The 17,965-nt window shown below is 50.1% G+C and overlaps 2 long non-coding RNA genes across 12 annotated transcripts in view; one reads left to right on the forward strand and one right to left on the reverse strand.

The window, feature by feature from the left end:
• Window positions 1-1,492: 1,492 nt before the first annotated feature.
• On the reverse strand, window positions 1,493-15,544 carry Gm35118. 2 transcript variants are annotated; one of them, XR_384314.2, is made up of 4 exons: window positions 15,290-15,544; window positions 13,840-14,732; window positions 2,305-2,421; window positions 1,493-1,557 (listed from the first exon to the last, which is right to left on the reverse strand). It is a non-coding gene; the product is annotated as a predicted gene, 35118 (long non-coding RNA). The 2 variants fall into 2 exon arrangements; XR_003951525.1 differs by lacking the exons at window positions 1,493-1,557; window positions 2,305-2,421 and having other exon boundaries at window positions 12,233-14,732.
• Window positions 13,230-17,965, forward strand: part of 4930543I03Rik — a 61,978-nt gene continuing 57,242 nt past the window's right edge. For 6 of the 10 annotated variants that reach the window (XR_875537.3, XR_003951519.1, XR_003951522.1 and 3 more), the window contains exon 1: window positions 13,230-13,416. This is a non-coding gene — a long non-coding RNA (RIKEN cDNA 4930543I03 gene). Of the gene's footprint in view, window positions 13,421-15,846; window positions 15,967-17,965 lie in introns of those variants that run through there. The other 4 variants (XR_384313.3, XR_384312.3, XR_003951524.1 and 1 more) reach the window with 4 other exon arrangements.

The following is a 17,965-nucleotide window of genomic DNA, read 5'->3' on the forward strand; positions in this document are numbered from 1 at the left end:
CTCCTTAAACTTAAGACATCAGGGCCATTGTGAACTTTGCTTCCCTCTTTCGCTCAATCCCAGCAGAAGCCCAAGCCTGTCAGGGCTGAGATGAACTCTAACTATTGGGCTCCTCTCTAATCCCTGCCCCACAGAGTCAGGGGAGAAAAAAAATGGCTTTGTTTGGTATTGCTGCTTGAAGAAGCTGTGTCATCCAGCAGCCTGTGTACAGAACCAGGAGTCGCTCATAACTCAGGGGCAAGTAAATAAGTAAGTAAATAAATAAAGTAGTAAACAAATAAATGCATCTCCCATTTTGTTCTTGTCAGAGTGTCCAGCTCTGGCTTGTTATCGGTAACCATGACTTACACTGTGAACTGTATTGTGGCTAGCTATGGGTAGCTGCAGCAGAATAAATGACTTGGGCTATATATAAGGGGCACCTCATGTGCCAGGCTGCAGGGGCATAAGGTGTAAGCAGCCAGGAGCACAGAGGGTGTCTCACAGCCTTCTGCCTGAGGTCATACTCTGCCTCCTCATACAGAGAGAGCAGGGATGGCAATACCCAACCGTTCTCACTCCCACCCTTCAGCTCTGCATCATGATGTGACATTTTCCCCTGATGGACAATTTCTATGAAAGATTCATTCTGGGCTTATTTCCTCACTCCTCATTGATGTCTCCATTCAGATCTGCTTTTTTTTAGGGTGCTGCCTGAGTCAGGCTAAGGTCCTAAATGCAGGAATAGTATGTGTGCACTATGGTGTGTGTGTGTGTGTGTGTGTGTGTGTGTGTGTGTGTGTGTGTGTGTTGCACATATGTGTTATATGTGCATGCTTAGGGTGTGTGTGCAAATATGCACGGTGGTGTGTTTATGCATTTGGGGAGATTATGAGTACCTGCATTTGTACCATGGGACAGGGAGAGTAAGTAAGGCTAGGCTTTAGTCACACCAGGTTAAGATGTAGGAGAGACGGAAGAGCGGAGGGTGTTTGGGGCTAGACAGCAGTGAAGAGGATAGCCTAGCCAGGCCCTCATCTTTGCCTCAAGGGGTCAGTGAGTATGTGCACAGTCAGGTCCTGCTTAGGCTCCATAGGTTCCCCTGGTAAATGAGATGCCACCTGTGCCCACTGTATCCTCACATTGCTGTCATCTCCTGCTGTCACATACTGTTTGGAGTTTCTTATCTGGAACTTTCAAATTCACCATCTCAACAGAGCATGTTTTATGTGTTCAGGCTGTAATTAACACCATTCTTCCATCACTGGAAGGCCTATTAAAGAAATATCTCCCTTCTCCCCCCCCCCCCCCCCCGCAGCCCAGCAGAGGCAGATCTAGCTGTACAAAGACTCTTTCTCATCACACACCTGGCTAGGGTTTCCACAGTTAGCAGAGGTAGGATGAATGGGGTGTGCTTCTTTCTCTCACCATACAGAATGATGACCAATTCAGGGTACTCCCCTGCTGTTGTGTTGGAAAGCAGTAGTGTTGAGAGGAGAGAGGGGGAAGCAGGTGTGGAAAGTGTGGGTGCCCACCTGCAACGGTTTCAATAAGGGCACCTCGGAAGGAGGGGATATCCTGTGAAAATTCAAATCAATAGTGGTAAGAGGCTAAAGACAATACAGAGAAGTAACCAGGAGGAGGAGATGGGACAGGGGGTAGACATTTATGCTGAGGCAGCCTTGAGGATGGGGAGGAGAGTGCCAGAGCCAAGCACACTGCTTTGCCTTTCTGCCTCATCCTCTCTGGATCTTTTCATGGCCTCAGGCTTGGGAGGAGATGAGAGTACCTGTCTATTAACAGTTGGCACGAGAAGGAGGCAGGTGCTTGTGTGCTGGTGCTGAGCAACACGGAATGGAATATATTTTAATCTGGCTTGAACTGGCTCATTTCACCTACGGAGAAATAACTTGTCAAATTCCACTGGGCCAGACTCCCTAGACTGCTCTCTTATGGTCACCCCCACTTTCCTCGAAACCTCTGGATCTCATGGATAAGAAGGCCACCTTGGGAATAGTGGGACTCAGCAAAGCTGGATACAAGACCCAACATCTTTCTGTACCACATCCTAGATACCTGACAGTTCTCTCCCTTATCACTGCCAGGTGGAGGAGGCCACTCCTAGATATCCCTGCCCCACTCTCTGCAACCTGACAACATCAGCTACTTGGCAAGGTGGACTCGGTAGATATGAGGAAGTTAAGGACCCTCTTACAAGGACAGTGCCTACATTATCAAGTGTAGCCCAATGGAGCTGCAAGTCTCTTACAGGTGGGACAGTTGCCTGAAAGAAAGAAGCAGAGGTCACAGTCATGTGATCTTTACCTTGCTGATGAATGAGGCCAATAACTCAGTCACTGTTCTCTCTCTGAGGTTGGCAGGTGCTGGGCACATTCACAGGAGGCCTTGGTATGTCCATGTTGAGTGAATGCCCACTGTAATCTGAAAATGTCCATGTATCAATGAGGGTTCCTTAAAGGAACAAAATCAACAGGATCAATGCATGTTACATAAGGAAAGGGGTCTGAAGGAATGGCTTGGCAGGTAGGATCGCAGAATTCTTTTTCAGAGGGCCTGCATTCAGTTCTCAGCACCCACATCAGGCGTCTAGCAAACACCTGTAACTCTGGTTGATCTGTCACCCTCTTCTGACCCCTGCAGATATCTGCACTCATGTGCACATACCAGCCACCCCTACATACAAGTAATTACAAATAAAAGTAAATATTAAAAGGGAGATTGACTAGATTGGCCTACAAAGAAAGGAATAGATAGTCCAATAATGATCACTTGAACCCTAAAGAGGCTGAGAACCAAGTAGCTGCCAGTCTTTGAGGTGGCTTTTGCTTTTGGACTTCCTACCCTCAGATTCAGTGGTTAGCGCTTGGATTTTCAAAGGCCTCCTGGTCTCCTGTTCTATTACAGCATCAAAAAATGGGCCAGGACAGTGACCTGGGCAGGAACTCTGCCCTGGAGATGACAAATCCCAGAGGATGGCAGTCCAATGTTCAGGTGTGTGAGCCTTCTATTCTGACCTGTTGGAACTGCCCAGGACTCATGATGCCAGAGATTTGGACCTGCCAGGACCTTCAAGGAACCGTTGGAAAAAGACATAGAGAAGCACAGCCATGGCTGTGGTCCTAGCAGAGCCTCCAGAATGGAGGAACAGTTAGACTGCCCTTAGGTTCCCTTTATAAGCCTTCTGCCCTCACATTAGATACTGTTCCTTTTTGCCCCTGGCCATGAGGCTGGTTGACTGCTGGGCCACAGGAGGATCTTATATAGGGACCTGTCATGACAAGCCAGTAAGAGGGGTGGGGTCAAGAGTGTGACTCACTCTTCTCCTTAGATCAGTCTGGGTCCCTCCTAGCCACGAGCAGCAGCCATAGTAAGCTGCCGGAGTCGATGGGAGAATAAATCTGAACTGGAGCAGAGAGATCCCAGAAAGGAGAACTTAGCATCAGCATATATGGAGGAGGTGATGCTCTTAAGACAAATGGCCTGCAGGAGTGGGAGAAAGCAGAGATACTTCAGGTGCGGAGAGCTGCAGGCTTAGATACTGAGGGATGCGAGGAGACCTGGCCTATGGCCATTGTATGCTGTGCTCGTCTCAGCAGCCTACAGGCTTCCTGGTGGGGAAGTGCTATCCAAGTCATTTGCAGGGCAAACTAACTCATTGCTGGGGCTTAAATAAATACTGGTGCTGGAGGTGCGAAGCAAATGCTTGATCCTTGCCCAGAGGCTTGCCAGACAGCCAGTGTAGCCCAGCCCTGTTTGCTCCTTAAAGGACAGGACAAGTGACTTTCCAGGTCGCATTTGGAATGCCTCATTTCCTGGGGGCTGCAGGCTGAACTATGCAGAGGCAAGGCTCAGACAAAAGTACTGGGTTGGTGAGTCTGAACCCAGACCTAGGATTCTATGGAACAGCCCCAAAACCTTCCCTCGGAAAGCTCTGCCATTTCTTACCCTCACACAGTCTAATGTTCCAGCCACTGACCAAACAGGAACCTTGGGCAATTCACACTCAGCTCTCAGCCACACTCCTTGGTGCCCTACCCCCAGCTTACCCTGTTAGGGTTTGGTTAGTATAGCTTTGATATCCATCATCATAGTGACCTTGGGGAACCCTTGCACGTGCTTGCCTTCCAGGGACCCTCAAGCTATAGGGGCTGTTGGGGGCTGTGATAGGGTGCCTCTGACCTCTGCTAGGGATGCTAGCCTCTCTGGGGTTAACCCTGTGTTTTCCACATGAGCAGGTGACACAGATACTCTCCTTCTATCCCTAGATCCATTCTCTACTGGGATTTCTACAAGCCAGTCCCTGGAACATCCAACTCAGCTCTGCCCGTGGAAGGTCCTGGGAGGAGGGAACAAGAACAAATGAAGATGGGGTCTTCCCGTGTGGGCTGGGCTTGTGGTTCTCTCCTGCAACAACCCTCTGTTTCTTCCTACAGTTGCAGCAGTTCTTGATTCTGTGCTAGCCCTACCCATCTAGAGACCTGGGGTTGCCTACTTCGTCTGGGAGCTGTAGAGTTCCTATGGGTCTTCATGGTCCTTATAGCTAATCCTTTTCCCCACTCTCTCAAGTTATTCACCAGTGCACTTCCAACTGGGAACCTAGTGGCAGAACCCTCCCTATCTGGACCCCATTTTGCTTAGCCATTCTCAGTGTTCTGGGACTTTAGACTCCTTCTGGCCCATCTGTTATTGGGTCCACTGGCCATGGAGCCTTCCATTCCCCATCCATCAGTGGGTCCACTGGTCATGGAGCCTGCCATTCCTGTATCCATCCTTTGGCTCAACTGTCTATTGTCTCCAGTAACTGTTCACTGTATCTGTCCTAACTGGCATCACTGGGACAAAGTCATTTCTAGTGCTTCTAGAGTCACATGCCTGCTAGTGTTTTAATTCATCAGATGCTAGAAAATTATCACTGTTCTTGCTGGCTACAGGCCTCCCTGGCTCATCTTCCTTTGGAAGCATCTACATATAACCGCATGAGAGATTCTGAGAAGGGCTCTCAGGAAGTCCCTGTGGACTCTGTTTGGGCCTTCTGTTCCCTAAATGCCCCTCTCTTCTAGAGCTTTCCCGCATTCTCATCTCATTGAGAATGCCTAACCTGACAGATGGATGCTAACCTGGGGCCACCCATCCATAGTCTAGTCTGTTCTCATCCTTTCCCTGCAGGGAAGCTCCTCCCTCCTGGGCCAGCTGTTCAGCAGCTTCCTCTTCACTGGAGTTGAAGCAGCTTCTCTTGTTATTCAGGTACCTTCCCCAGGCCACCAGAGTGGGGTGAACCTGCCTCTTAGATTGAGATGGTTTTATATGGACAGGCAGTTCCCGGGCTCCCTCCATCTTTTCTTCTATCTTAGACAGGGGTTGGGGGACGTTCAGCCATCACTGATGTAGGTGCAGGTCAGTCCAGCTGGTTCCATCAGTGAGATCCTCCTCTGAAAACTCATACATCCCAAGAGAGCAACACCCAGCATCCCAAGACTCTGAGTCACACCGTAACTCTCAAAAGCTTTCTACCCTTTAGTGGGGTCTTATACCTTTTCTTCCTATTGGTCCTCAAGTCCAACACTGTCCTGCAGCCAGGGCCCTATGAACGACTGTTAAGATTTGCACATTTCACTGGTGTAGGGATGGCGCCACAGCTTTGACTACTTGAGTGTTACTCACTGAAGAGTGTTAAGCAAGATGCTCACATACACACCACCATGTCTTAGTCCAGCCTCTGTCATCAGAATGTCTGAGTTTGCTGGAGCCCCTGATTAGCCTCCATAGCCTGGTCTGTGGTAGGGTCCTACTGGTCAAGTGGTCCTAACTGAGAACCCCTCAGGATTTCTTTTCTGCTTCCTCTGCAATTGCCTGGTAGCGTATTAACTGCCCAAATAGCTTACACACTGGACTGATGCATCATCTCACAGTTGGGTTACCCAAGATTCCTGGAGCCACATTCTAGTCAGCTAGTACATGGGTGAGAGGCACCAGTCTCTTTGGCTAACAGGAGGCCATGACTACAAACTGGTTTCTCAGGTACCACCCAGGATGGCAATGCCTACAGGGAGGGTTACTCTGAGTCACGACAACCATGTGCTTGGCTGGACTCCCTCAGTCTTCAATTCCATGTGACAGAGTGGTTCTGAGTCACTGTGCGTGGGAGGACCCTGCTGGGCCAAATCTCCTCTGGTTCTGGTCCATTCTCCCTTTGGCATAATCGGTCACGCACCTCCTTTTCAGGCCAGTGCCAAGTAGTGCCTTGCAGAATGGATAATCAATTTCAATAATAAGTTAAATGGGTTTGCTTTTGTTCCCTGGAAAACCCTGCCGGGAGAGGGATTTTTAAAAAGACTCCCTGGTTGAGTTTTACTTCTGAACTTGGGCCTCCAGCTGCTTCTAAGCTAATTGAGTAGAGACCATGAATAAACATGGGTGGGATGTAGCTCTTCACACCCACATAGACGCCAGGGCTACAGACTCTCTGTAGACTCTACCTTCAGGGAGTCTCCTGGCAGGAGTTCCAGCAAACACCACTATAGCAGGGACAGGTCACTGCAACAGCAAGGCTTGCTCGCTCTCCACATCTGTTCAGGGCTCATCTCTGAGCCAGTTGCTTCTAGAAGTGTGATACATCCATATGGGGACATGGGCACACACACATACCCCTGGGCATTTATTAGCTGCTTTTGCGTCAGTGACCCATAACACCCTAAGAAGGGGTTATTTGGGACCCCAGTTTCAGAAGGTGCAGCCTGTATCTGGAAAGGAATGGCAGCAGGACCGTGTGGCAGAGACTCCTCCTCCTGTGGTGGCAGATCAAGGCACAGAGAAAGACCTTCCAAATCTCACCCTCGATGACTTCTGTCACCCAGGCCCTGCCTTCTAATGGCTCTATAGCCTTCAAAATGTCACACAAGCTGGGTCTAGATGCTCAGACATTAGCCTTAACTGCTCACTGAAAAGCCAAGACCAGAAACGTGTTGTGTTCCGGGACAGACCCAGGGCTCTGCTGCCATTGTGAGGTGCTAGATTTTACTTCTCTGAGTGGCGTGGTCTTTGTTCCTGGTGCTTAGGCTTATAACAGGATGTGGTCTATAGAGTTCAGTCAGTGAGTGTTTGCCTATTGGATGAATGATGAGCAAACAAAGTTAAGCTTCTCCGTATCATTTGGTGCTCTAGGTGTTTGTGGATGGATGTCCCCAGGGATGCTGGTCAGATGTGCCAGGGACAGGCTCAGGGCAGTGGTTCACTTGTCGGTTTGTCAGTATGCTTGTGGCATGAGCATGCCTCACAGGCTCAATGCATGAACATCAATCGGGTGCCAGTCAAGGAGCCTTTCACGAGGCCCTTCAGTTCTCTGTGACCACACGACAGAGGCCCCGCGTAAGCGAACTGCTCTTTGATAATTCCTCAAAGCACCTATAAGCATCTTTATGGTGTGACATCTGAGAGCTCCTGGCGCTGTAACCAGGGGACCTTTCTTTGGCTGGAAACTAGATCGAGACTTTGTTTTGCATGTAGGGCCATTCTGTATCGAAGGTCTGTTGCGTAAGACAGTGTGCACACATAGCCAAACAGGCTGCTAGGTCCGTGAGGACTGTGTAGGGATGAGGGAGGCAGATTTATCCCCTGTGTCTGATCACCCAGTGAGTGGAAAGTCAGGAAAAACCAACCATACCATTTGAAGTTTACTCTCTCTGCTTTCGAGTGCCAGGAAAATAGAGTTGAGGTGATATAAATGTGTACAGTATGGTTCCCCACAGATGCTCGATTGACTAGGGTAGCCAGATATTACTTGTTGAATATGGAAGATTTTACCATTTAGAAATACAACTAACAAACTCATGCATCAACTTACTAACTAGTCAACACACATAGTCCCCAATGAACTAACTAACACATCTGACCAACTTACCAATCCATACATCAACTAGTCCAACCAGTCACTGATTTACCAACTAACCCACCCACTAACTAACCAAAATGACCACAAACTAACTCATCCAACCAACTAATTAACCTGCCCCCACTGACTAACTCATCTACCCACAAAATAACTCTTACCAACTAATTCACCCACAAACTGACTATCCAACTTAATCACAAGTTTACCAGCTAAGAAATTTACCCACAAACTAACCAACTTAACCACCCATTCACAAACTAACCTATTTGTTTACTAACTTACCAACTAACCAAACCACCCTCTTACCAACTGACTAAGCTCTCCATTCACCAAATTACTAATTAACCCACCCACCAACTAGCCAACCCACCTAGGGAGGTCAGGTCCTCACAGGTCCTTCCTCTAGTTTAACACACAGCCAGCTGACTAGGGCAGAGTTCCACTGCCGGCTCCTTCTTGCTGTGTAAACTAATCTGATTATGAAAGTGCCAGACAGACACCCTGACACACTGCTCACTCGAGGAAGGGATGCTGCAATGCGTATCACTGCAGCATGGAGGCCTTCAGGCCATCTTACAGTTCTGCCACCTTGTCTGAGCTGCTAATTCAGATATGTCTCCCACAGAGCAGCCCAGTGCTGTATCTAGCAGGTCAGAGGAAGGCTTTAATAGTGTGTAACACAAGTCCACAGTCCTATGGGTTTTAGCCCCTTAGACCTTTCAAACAGCTCCTCAGATAGAAGTAACATCGTGAATTGGGCAGGACAAATTCTTACGGTAACTACCCACTTCGCATGGCTTGGTGAAGGGGTTGGGTGCTGTCCAGTGCCCACACTGGACCAGGTATGTGGCACCAGATAAAGGAGTCAGTGTTAGCTGTTGCTGATAACCTTTAAGGCTTTGAGTAGTGGCCTATGAACAGCTGCATCCTGGCTTCTAAGACCTCTCCCTTCCTCTCCCATCAGCAAGCACAGGTGACAGAGGCAGATGCCAGCAGAGCCTATAGGCCCCAAAGACCACCTCCTAGGGACAGTAGAGGGACCCATGTGTTTTCACTCTCTGGGAGCTTCAGCTGTAGCTTCCCCTCTCTTTGTTCGAGACTCCTAAAGGTTATCAGCCAATCACTAGTCATCAGGTACTCACCAGCTCCCTGCAGAACTTGAGTTATGCTTTGCCCATAAGAACAGGGAGGGAGTTGGTCTGCAATTCACCCTTCCTCTAATGATGCTTTGAGTGGCCTGTGGGCGCACCCTGAAGTGTCCCTCAGCTTGTATAGGGTGCAGCGAAGGACCTTTTGTAGGGCAACGTCACATTTCCCTCAGCTGGGTTGTAAGAACTCTTGGCAAGGCCATTGGCTTCATGCTGAATGTGTCCTCGGCACTCAGGAGCCTATTCTTTCAAATCTGCCTGCTCATTCAACCACGCCCATTGACTGCCCATCTCACATCCTAGCCTGGCCCCTCCATGTTGAAAATAGCATAGGGAAGGTACAGGTGCATGAGGTTGGGGCCCTGAAAGAGCTGGGGAAAGCAACAAGTGTTGGTAGTGAGAGGTGCAGCTGTGGTGTGCCTGTTGGTGGTCACTGGTCCCATCTCAGCTTTTCTGCCCTTGCCAGCTTTCTCCACAAGGCTGGCCTTTGCTCTTATCTTTCTAATGCCCCAACTACCATCCACCCACCCCTTCTATCAAAACCTGCCTGTTTCCTTGTACCATCAAAGTAGCTGATGTAGCTCTGCAGTCTTTTCCTTGCAGTCATCCTTACTAACCTGCTATAGGAGCCTTCAGTACTATAGGACCACACCTTGCCCATAAGAGGACTCTCTGCCTCCCTGTGTCCTCCAAGCTGTTGAGTACCACTGGTTAGCTTTGAGGCTCTCCTCTCTGACTGCTTCTTCCAGGATGTTTCTGCCACACACAATGCTGCCCAGCCCCTCTCATGGCTGCTTCCTGCCTGTGTCACCACATGTCATGATCCTTTCTGCCCAGCCCTGACTTGCCCTCACTCCACCTCAAGAGTCTCTTGAAAAATCCCACACAGAGATAATAATCAACTGGCTCTTATTGTTCCTCTATGCCACCATCCCCGTGGTCCCCACAGCATCACTTAGGTGCAGTGGCTTGTTTATAGTGGAGTGCATCTTGTGAAGAGCCTGGTTCTAAAGTCAGCTGGGAGCTGAAATCACCAGTAATCAAAATTACCCCAAATGCCCTTGAAGTACTTCAAAAGCCATACATGAGGCTTGATATATATATATATATGTGTGTATATATATATATATATATATATATATATACATATATATATATATACACACACATATATATGCACCACATATATATATACACACACATATGTGTGTGTATGCATGTGTGTACATTTGTGCAAATATGTGCATATGTGTATATAAAAGTATGTGACTGTGTGTTTCTTTTTACGCATTTCTGCTGAAGGTCCCAAGGTGTGCCTGTACCTGAGGGCTTTGCCATCTGAGTACCACCAACCCATGTAGATTTTATCAGTTCAGGCCAGAGCTGTGTGTTCAATATTCCCAAGATCCTTTTGAATCCCAAGGAGCTGGGGCAGGCACATCTCTCTTCAGTTCCTTGCTCAGTGGGTAGTCTATTACACCCCTTTCTGGCCTGTGTGACCCAGGTGGATGTACCTTGCACAACTATCTGGTTTTAGTTCAGTGTAGCCATAACAGCCCAGGACCACTGAGTAGACAGCACCTAGCTCAGAGATCCCTCTGCTGTCCAGGCCTGGAATGCTGGCTCTGTATCAGGTGTGTGGCATCTCTTGCCTTCTTTCAGGCTAGACTATGCTTGCAGCTTTAGATAATACACACGTCTGTGTTAGTCTGGTCAGCTTTTCCCAGTGTGTGCAGCAGAGTGGGCGGAGCTCTTCTTACAGAGCACAAGGCTGTGTGTGTATAGTTACTCATCCTCTCTTGGCCTTTTAAGCGCTACATGAGCAGGAAGTGCTTATGTCTCAACTACCATCATAGCTTTTTGGACTCCACACAGTGCCTGTCACTCAGGGGACCCTGTTCCTGTTTGCCAATAGATGAAATACATGAAAAATTGCAAAGAAAGTTGGTGGTGGATGGGGGGGCACCCACAGAGGACACTGACTGTGTCCCTCCGTATCCTCTGAATCTGCTTACTCCTCCCTTCCCATCAGGTGAAGATGGCTGTGCAGGGAGAGGGAAGGCCAACGGGACTCTCCAGTCATAGCCTTGTTTTGGGACACATTTAGGGAGCCACGCTGCCACTATTCTTCCTGGTTATTTCCAGGGTGGCCAGAACAAGGATGGGCCCCTGTTGTAGATGCCCACGGAGATGTCTGGTGATCAGAGTGCTGGGGGTGGATGGGAAGGGAGAGGATGTCTGGAATGAAGGGCTTCCTGGACATGGTGTCACCAAGCTGAGAGGTTCAGACTCTGTAAGCTCCCAGATGGCCATGGGCCTGGGGAGAGAGACTAGGTGTTAAAACTGGGACCCACACACATGGGCTGGGCTGGGCACTGCGGTTTCTAGGCTGTATGTGTGTGTATTTCCACCTGCAGCCACTCTTTTCCTTTGACTCCTCTCTGGTCTGTAAACCAGTGATTCTCCGTCGGGACCTTCTGTGCTCAGGGAATGAGTCACTTCTCAGTCCATGTTTAGGAGGCTCCAGATGTCTCTGGAACTTTCCAGGTTGGTGCTCACTCCTGGGACCCTAGAGTCTTTAGGATCTGCCATATGGATAAATCCATGGACTCTAGCTTGACTCAGCCCTTTGGGAATAGGTGTCCCTGTGCACTTACCCAGCAGGGTCTTCTATTCCACAGAGACAGGCATTATATATGTCTGCCCTTGAATGCACGAGGTCCTTGCTTTCTAGTTTTGTTTTGTTGTTGTTGTTGTTTTTGTTTTGTTTTTTTTGTTTTTGTTTTCGAGGCAGGGTTTCTCTGTGTAGCCCTGGCTGTCCTGTAACTCACTCTGTAGACCAGGCTGGCCTCGAACTCAGAAATCCGCCTGCCTCTGCCTCCCGAGTGCTGGGATTAAAGGCATGCGCCACCACTGCCCGGCTCTAGTATTGTTTTTGTCGATGCGTTTTCCCACTGGTTTTCCCTTTTCTTCCCATTCCGTCTTAAAGGATCCACGCTTTATTTATTTTGCTCGAATCCATATGAGAAACACTAGGCTCAGTCCACCCACTGCCTCTCCCCTGCTCCCCAGGGCTCTTGGGATGGGTGTAAAATCCCCCGGGTGAAGGAGGGAATACCGAGTCTTCTTCCAGATCTTTCCCATGGTGCATCACTCTCCCACAGGCAGGGGAGGAAGTCAGGGGAGCGTGAGGTAATCGAGCTTACACGCAATTTATTAACTCTGACTTGTAAATTAAAACACCCAGTGGTACAAATTAGGGCTGAATGGAGAGCAAATGAAACCGTGCCTCTTCTCTCCTGGCCTGGAGTGGAGCTTCAGCGTGTCGAAGTCCATGTGGGAACCTTCTCAGGACTGCGCATGTGGTTCAGTATTTGCTAGCATCCTGGCTCTGAATCTCATGAGAGGAGAGCATGAGGTCTAAGGGGCTGCCTGCCTGGAAATGCTGAGGCGCCTGGCATGGGCGGCCCACTCCCTGGCTACACTTCATCCCAGAGAGGGTAGGCTGAAGAGAGACCCTCCCCTGGTCCTCCGTCCTCTTTACCCTCCGGGAATGAGCTCAGACCTCAGCCTGGGGGACTGCTTCTGCACGCTCACTGGGTACTCGTGAAGTCATGTTCTGGACAGCTGGAGTCTCGGACAAGGGGCATTCGTGTCCGGAGTATCTGAAAGTCTGAGTAGTTGCTGCCTCCACCATGGGGTGGCAAGGCAGGAGGCCAGGACTCTATTAGCAGGCAGGCGCTCTGGTGGCAGAGTCCATATTTCTATCAAGCTCCCCTGGGGTCCCCTCTCCTGCTATCCTTGATGAGTTTAAATCACACCAATCAATTCTGGCCCCAGAGGCCCCAGAGGGAGGTCGTGGCAGATCCGGCAATCACTCCTTGACCTGGACCACGGCTCTTAGGGCTCTGCTAACCCAGGGCAGAGGATTTGACTTTGCACCAGGGGACTGCTCATCTTGGCTAGCTTTCCTTCTCAATAATTGGTGGGTTCAGGGGGGTGGGGAACATCGCCCCTGCTATACGCCAGTTTCTTTGTCCACCCCTCACTCCCTTGCTTGTTTCTGGGGCCCACACACTTATGCTCTGGTCTTATCACAGTCTTAATATGCCACAGGTGTAATATGGATGTCAAGGGATGTCAGGCTTTGTGACATGGGCAGCAAGCTTGAGCACGGGGGTGGGGGTGGGGGTGGGGGCTCTGTATTCAGCCGACACTGAGCCCTGCTGTATGCTAACGATTGCTCCTGAGTCTCTCGGGAATACTCCTGTCTGGTGGGGAGGTGGGAGGACCCATGATAAAATGTGATCTCTAATTGCAGAGTGACAGGAGCCCAGTGAGAACAGAGAGAGGATAGGATGGTGCTGGCTGCAGTGGCTGGTAGGTAAGGCAAGTCGGACGCTGAAGGAGAGGGTTCTGGGTAGCAGAGTAACTACCTGCTTCTCCCATACCTGCAGGGACCACCCAGGATACTCTGCTTTTTTGTTCCCCCACCCTTTTTTTTTTCATTTTTCGAGACAGGGTTTCTCTGTGTAGCCCTGGCTGTGCTGGAACTCACTTTGTAGACCAGGCTGGCCTCGAACTCAGAAATCCGCCTGCCTCTGCCTCCCAAGTGCTGGGATCAAAGGCGTGCGCCACCACGCCCAGCCCTTTTGTCCCCTTTCTTATCTCTGCCCATAAAATCCTTGTTGACATGGAATTTGTTTACTGCCATCCTCTAGCTACAGTTAGGGACAAGGCCATGTCTGGTATCTCCAGGCCACCTCTACCATTCAATCATTCTGCATAAAGCTCAATACATACTTCGCTTGGCTCAGCTCACGATTTAGATGGTCCAACTGGGTCTCTGGGGTTTCCTTGGACATGGGCTCAGCCTCATATGTAGTTTTCTGGTGGAGCTGAAACCATTATGAACTCTGTGTATTCAGTATGTCAAGGGATCAGCAGACTGTTTCCGTAAATGGAGTGGACACTGTGGTGTTAAGGCCTGTTGCAGATGGACCACAGGGACCCACCGCCATTAGCACAGAGGGGTCTGGAGTGCCTATGTTTCTCCAGAAGGCTGAGTATTTAGTGGTGGTGGGAGTAGGGGACTGGAGAGGAACTGAAGCTGACTGGTGCTGCAAATAGCTGGAGCTGGCTTGAGATGGAGCTGGCTGGGGCTGGCTAGGGCTGTCTGAAGCTGTCTGAAGCTGTCTGAAGCTGTCTGGAGTTGTCTGGAGCTGTCTGGAGCTGTCTGGAGCTGTCTGGAGCTGTCTGGGGCTGTCTGAGACTGGCTGGGGCTAGTTGGACCTGGCTGGAGCTGGAGCTGGAGCTGGAGCTGGAGCTGGAGCTGGAGCTGGAGCTGGAGCTGGAGCTGGAGCTGGAGCTGGAGCTGGAGCTGGAGCTGGAGCTGGAGCTGGAGCTGGAGCTGGCTGGAGCTGGAGCTGGAGCTGGAGCTGGAGCTGGAGCTGGAGCTGGAGCTGGCTGGAGCTGGAGCTGGAGCTGGAGCTGGAGCTGGAGCTGGAGCTGGAGCTGGAGCTGGAGCTGGAGCTGGCTGGAGCTGGAGCTGGAGCTGGAGCTGGAGCTGGAGCTGGAGCTGGAGCTGGAGCTGGAGCTGGCTGGAGCTGGAGCTGGAGCTGGAGCTGGCTGGAGCTGCTGGAGCTCAAACTGGAATTGCCTGAGACTGGAGTTGGTCTGAGCCATTCTAGGAGAGGCTGGTTAAACACAGGAGAGCTTTAATACCTGCCAATGTGTACCCATTAGCTCTAAACAGGTGATGTGGTGGGGCCCTGCTCTGTTTACCCCAAAGATGCTTCGGGATCTCTCCCTCTCCCTCCTTCCCTCCCTCCCCCTGCTCTCTCTCTCTCTCTCTCTCTCTCTCTCTCTCTCTCTCTCTCTCTCTCTCGTGTCACTGTCTTGACATCGTCTATGTACTAATGTGGTGTTTGAAAAGCTTGTGTCTTGTCGTTGTGACCCCTGCCCATGTTTTCTCTGGCCATATCATCTGCCTGCAGTGACCCTTGGAGAGAGAGCAGGTAGGAGCAATGTTGTCATTAGTGAAAAGTGGATGTGGGCTTGGGCCTTTAGCAAGTTCGTGCCCAGTGGCTCAGTACTTGGGGGTGTCATAGCATGCCAAACATTTCTAGGCACAGTGGTCTGTTTGGTGGCTTACATGGTCTGGGTTTGAATCTATTCTTTCACATAGAGCCCTGGCTCAATCAGAGATTTCCCAGAGTACCCAGTCTTGTAGCAGGCTCAACCCATCTCCTACCTCAGGCAGCTTGGCTATCTGTGTGATTTTTCATATAGAAGCTGTCTCTCCTTAGCTGCTAGAGCCATTTGGGATGTGACCTGCATCTGCTTTTGCTCTTTACGATGTTCCCAGCTTGGAAGCCTGGGCTGAGCACTGAGAGGTTTCTCGACATGCTGATAGAATCCACAGTGACTGTGTGCCTGTCTGGAATCCATAGTGACTGTGTGACTGTCACGGCTGGTATGAGGCACAGCGTACTGCGTGTATGTCATGTCCATCATCATCAGGTGTGGTCAGCTCTCCCCCTGTGTGACGTCACTGTCATCTTGTGTGTGGTCACATCATCCCTTATGACATCACATCACTTACCACTGTCATGAGTGCCTTACTACCCATGTGTACTCATGTGTCATCTGTGTTAATACCTGATGTATTCCCAGGGACGGCTTTGGCTTGGGTCACGGCGCCTGGCATTTTTCCATCATGACTAGCTTATATTCTCACCCCGAGGTTTAGCAAAAAAAAAAAAATATTGAATCAATTGTTTTTAATTATGTCCATCTTGTATCGTTTAGGTTACAGGCACCGTTCAATATTGCTTTACAGTCCAGCAGCCGTGGGAACATTGCTCAATATCCCGATATGGAATACTAGAGTTTTCTTTCTGTTTAACTCATAAACTAGTCTAAAAAGTGCCATATTTTTCTGCTTCGATTGCTGTCCTCTCCCTTTACAGCTCTGCTCATTGCGCTGGCCACAGAGCAGGGCTTTGAAAAATGCTAATGATGGTGTTTAGTTTACTACCCAAGGGCTGTCTGAACAACAGCAGCCAGCCCGTGGGAGGGGTGACACAGAGCTCTGGGCAGGTGGGCAGGAAGACAAGAGGACCTTCTCTAGCCTCCTCTGGCCACTTGGGGAGCCTCTTGGAGCTAATTACTGTTGGTCTCCTGCAGGGAAAGAGGAGGCAGAGGGGGCTGGACACGAACACTCAACTCTCTTCTAGATAAGGCACAGGCCAGCACTAACAGTGGGACAAGCAGGGGCACAAGCCAGTTTAGATTTTTCCTGGCTGGCTGAGTTCTCTGAGTTCAGATCTCACCATTTATAAAATAGGCCACATAGGCCGAGCTCATAGGGTTTTGGTGGGCGAGAGGTAGGGAGCTCCAGCCGGTTTCTTACTTCCTGTGGATCTGCTCGGAGCCTCAGAGGACATCAGTGGATGACCATAGCCACCAGGTGCTGTGAACACTCTGAGATGTCACCTTAGGGCATTATATGATAGTTCTCTTTCCTGAGGTACATAAATACTTTTGACCCTGCACACAGTTTGTGGAGAAGAAAGAGAGGCAGCTGTTGAGGGAGACAGTGCAGAGGTTCCAAACACTGCAGACTCCCTTGACAGGATAACCTATCTGCCTTCTGAGTCTTTCACCCCTCACTTTAGGACCAGTGTATTGCCTACTTTCTGTCCCTTCTGTGGCTGGTTCTTAGCTCTATAGACACATACCTGACCCTCGGGGCTTGAGATTTAGCCACAAAGGATGCGGCTTGGACTGGAGGAGGCACAGGGTCTCTGGGACAGAAGACCTGGCACCGGAAATGCTCTCTGCCAACGGGCTTGACTACTTCCAGAGCCTGGCTGAGCAGACCCTCATTTCAGGGAAGAAAAATGCTTGGCTGTGTGTAAAAAGGCCCAGCAGACCCCCTACTGCAAGAGCCAGGCTGTTCAAAGAGAAAAGATGCTTCCTGAGGGCTCCGGGCGGGCGTGCTGACGAGCTAAAAACCCAGCATTGCAGATATATGCTTTTAAATAAGTACTGATATTGGGCACAGGACAGAGAAAATAATCCATTTCACCCTGCAGGAGCAGCCAGCAGGAGAGCGCTCTTCTCTTATTTATTTATTTCCTTTGGAAAGGAGGTTGTGTGTGTGTGGGGGGGGGGGAAGGGGAGGATGACGCATTTGCAACCTGCCTGCTCCTCCCATCAATGCAAGCCCAACGTAGAGCTCAAGGTGAACCCGCTTCCAGCCGCTTTCAGTAGGGTACCCGGTAGTGGCAGGGGTGGTATTGGGCCAGCTTATGGAACTGGGGAACTCCAAGGGATGAAGGGGGTCTGTATTCTGGATCTGTGGAGCACTGAGCTGATGCTGGAGGGGGAGGTGTGCCTGCCATGAAGGCCACTGTGTCTGAGTTCTGTGTGGTCCTCCGTGTGGGCATCTGGAGGTCTCTGGGTTCCTCAGACATTGGAGCCCTTGAGCAGCTGCAGAGGTGTGTGTGTGCACGTGTGTGTGCGTGTGCATGTGCGTGTGTGTGTGTGTGGCGGGGGGGGGGGGGGTTAGTATGGACAGAGATGGCTAGAGTCTTAGAGGAGTCAGAGTCTGCCTCCTTGTCTGTGCTCAGGTCTTTCAATAAACATTCAAGCAGACACGAGCCTCCTGTCTCTGCTTTAGCCTCATTGGTGCTGTTAACGGTGATACCCAAAACAGGGGCCACCTGCTCTGGCCAGTACTCACCACCTCAAGTTCTCAAAGATGTTCTGATGACCAATTCTGCTACAAAGTGGGGGTCCCCCTCTACTGAAGAAAGTGAATCAAGATTCAGAAAGGTCACCCAGACTACCTAAGATGACTTCTGGCCAGGAGTCATCCTGACCCCAGGCTTAAGAATCCATACTTCAAAGCAGACTGGTCTTA

This window comes from Mus musculus, chromosome 15 (genome assembly GCF_000001635.26).
Source record: "Mus musculus strain C57BL/6J chromosome 15, GRCm38.p6 C57BL/6J".
Classification (NCBI taxonomy): domain Eukaryota; kingdom Metazoa; phylum Chordata; class Mammalia; order Rodentia; family Muridae; genus Mus; species Mus musculus.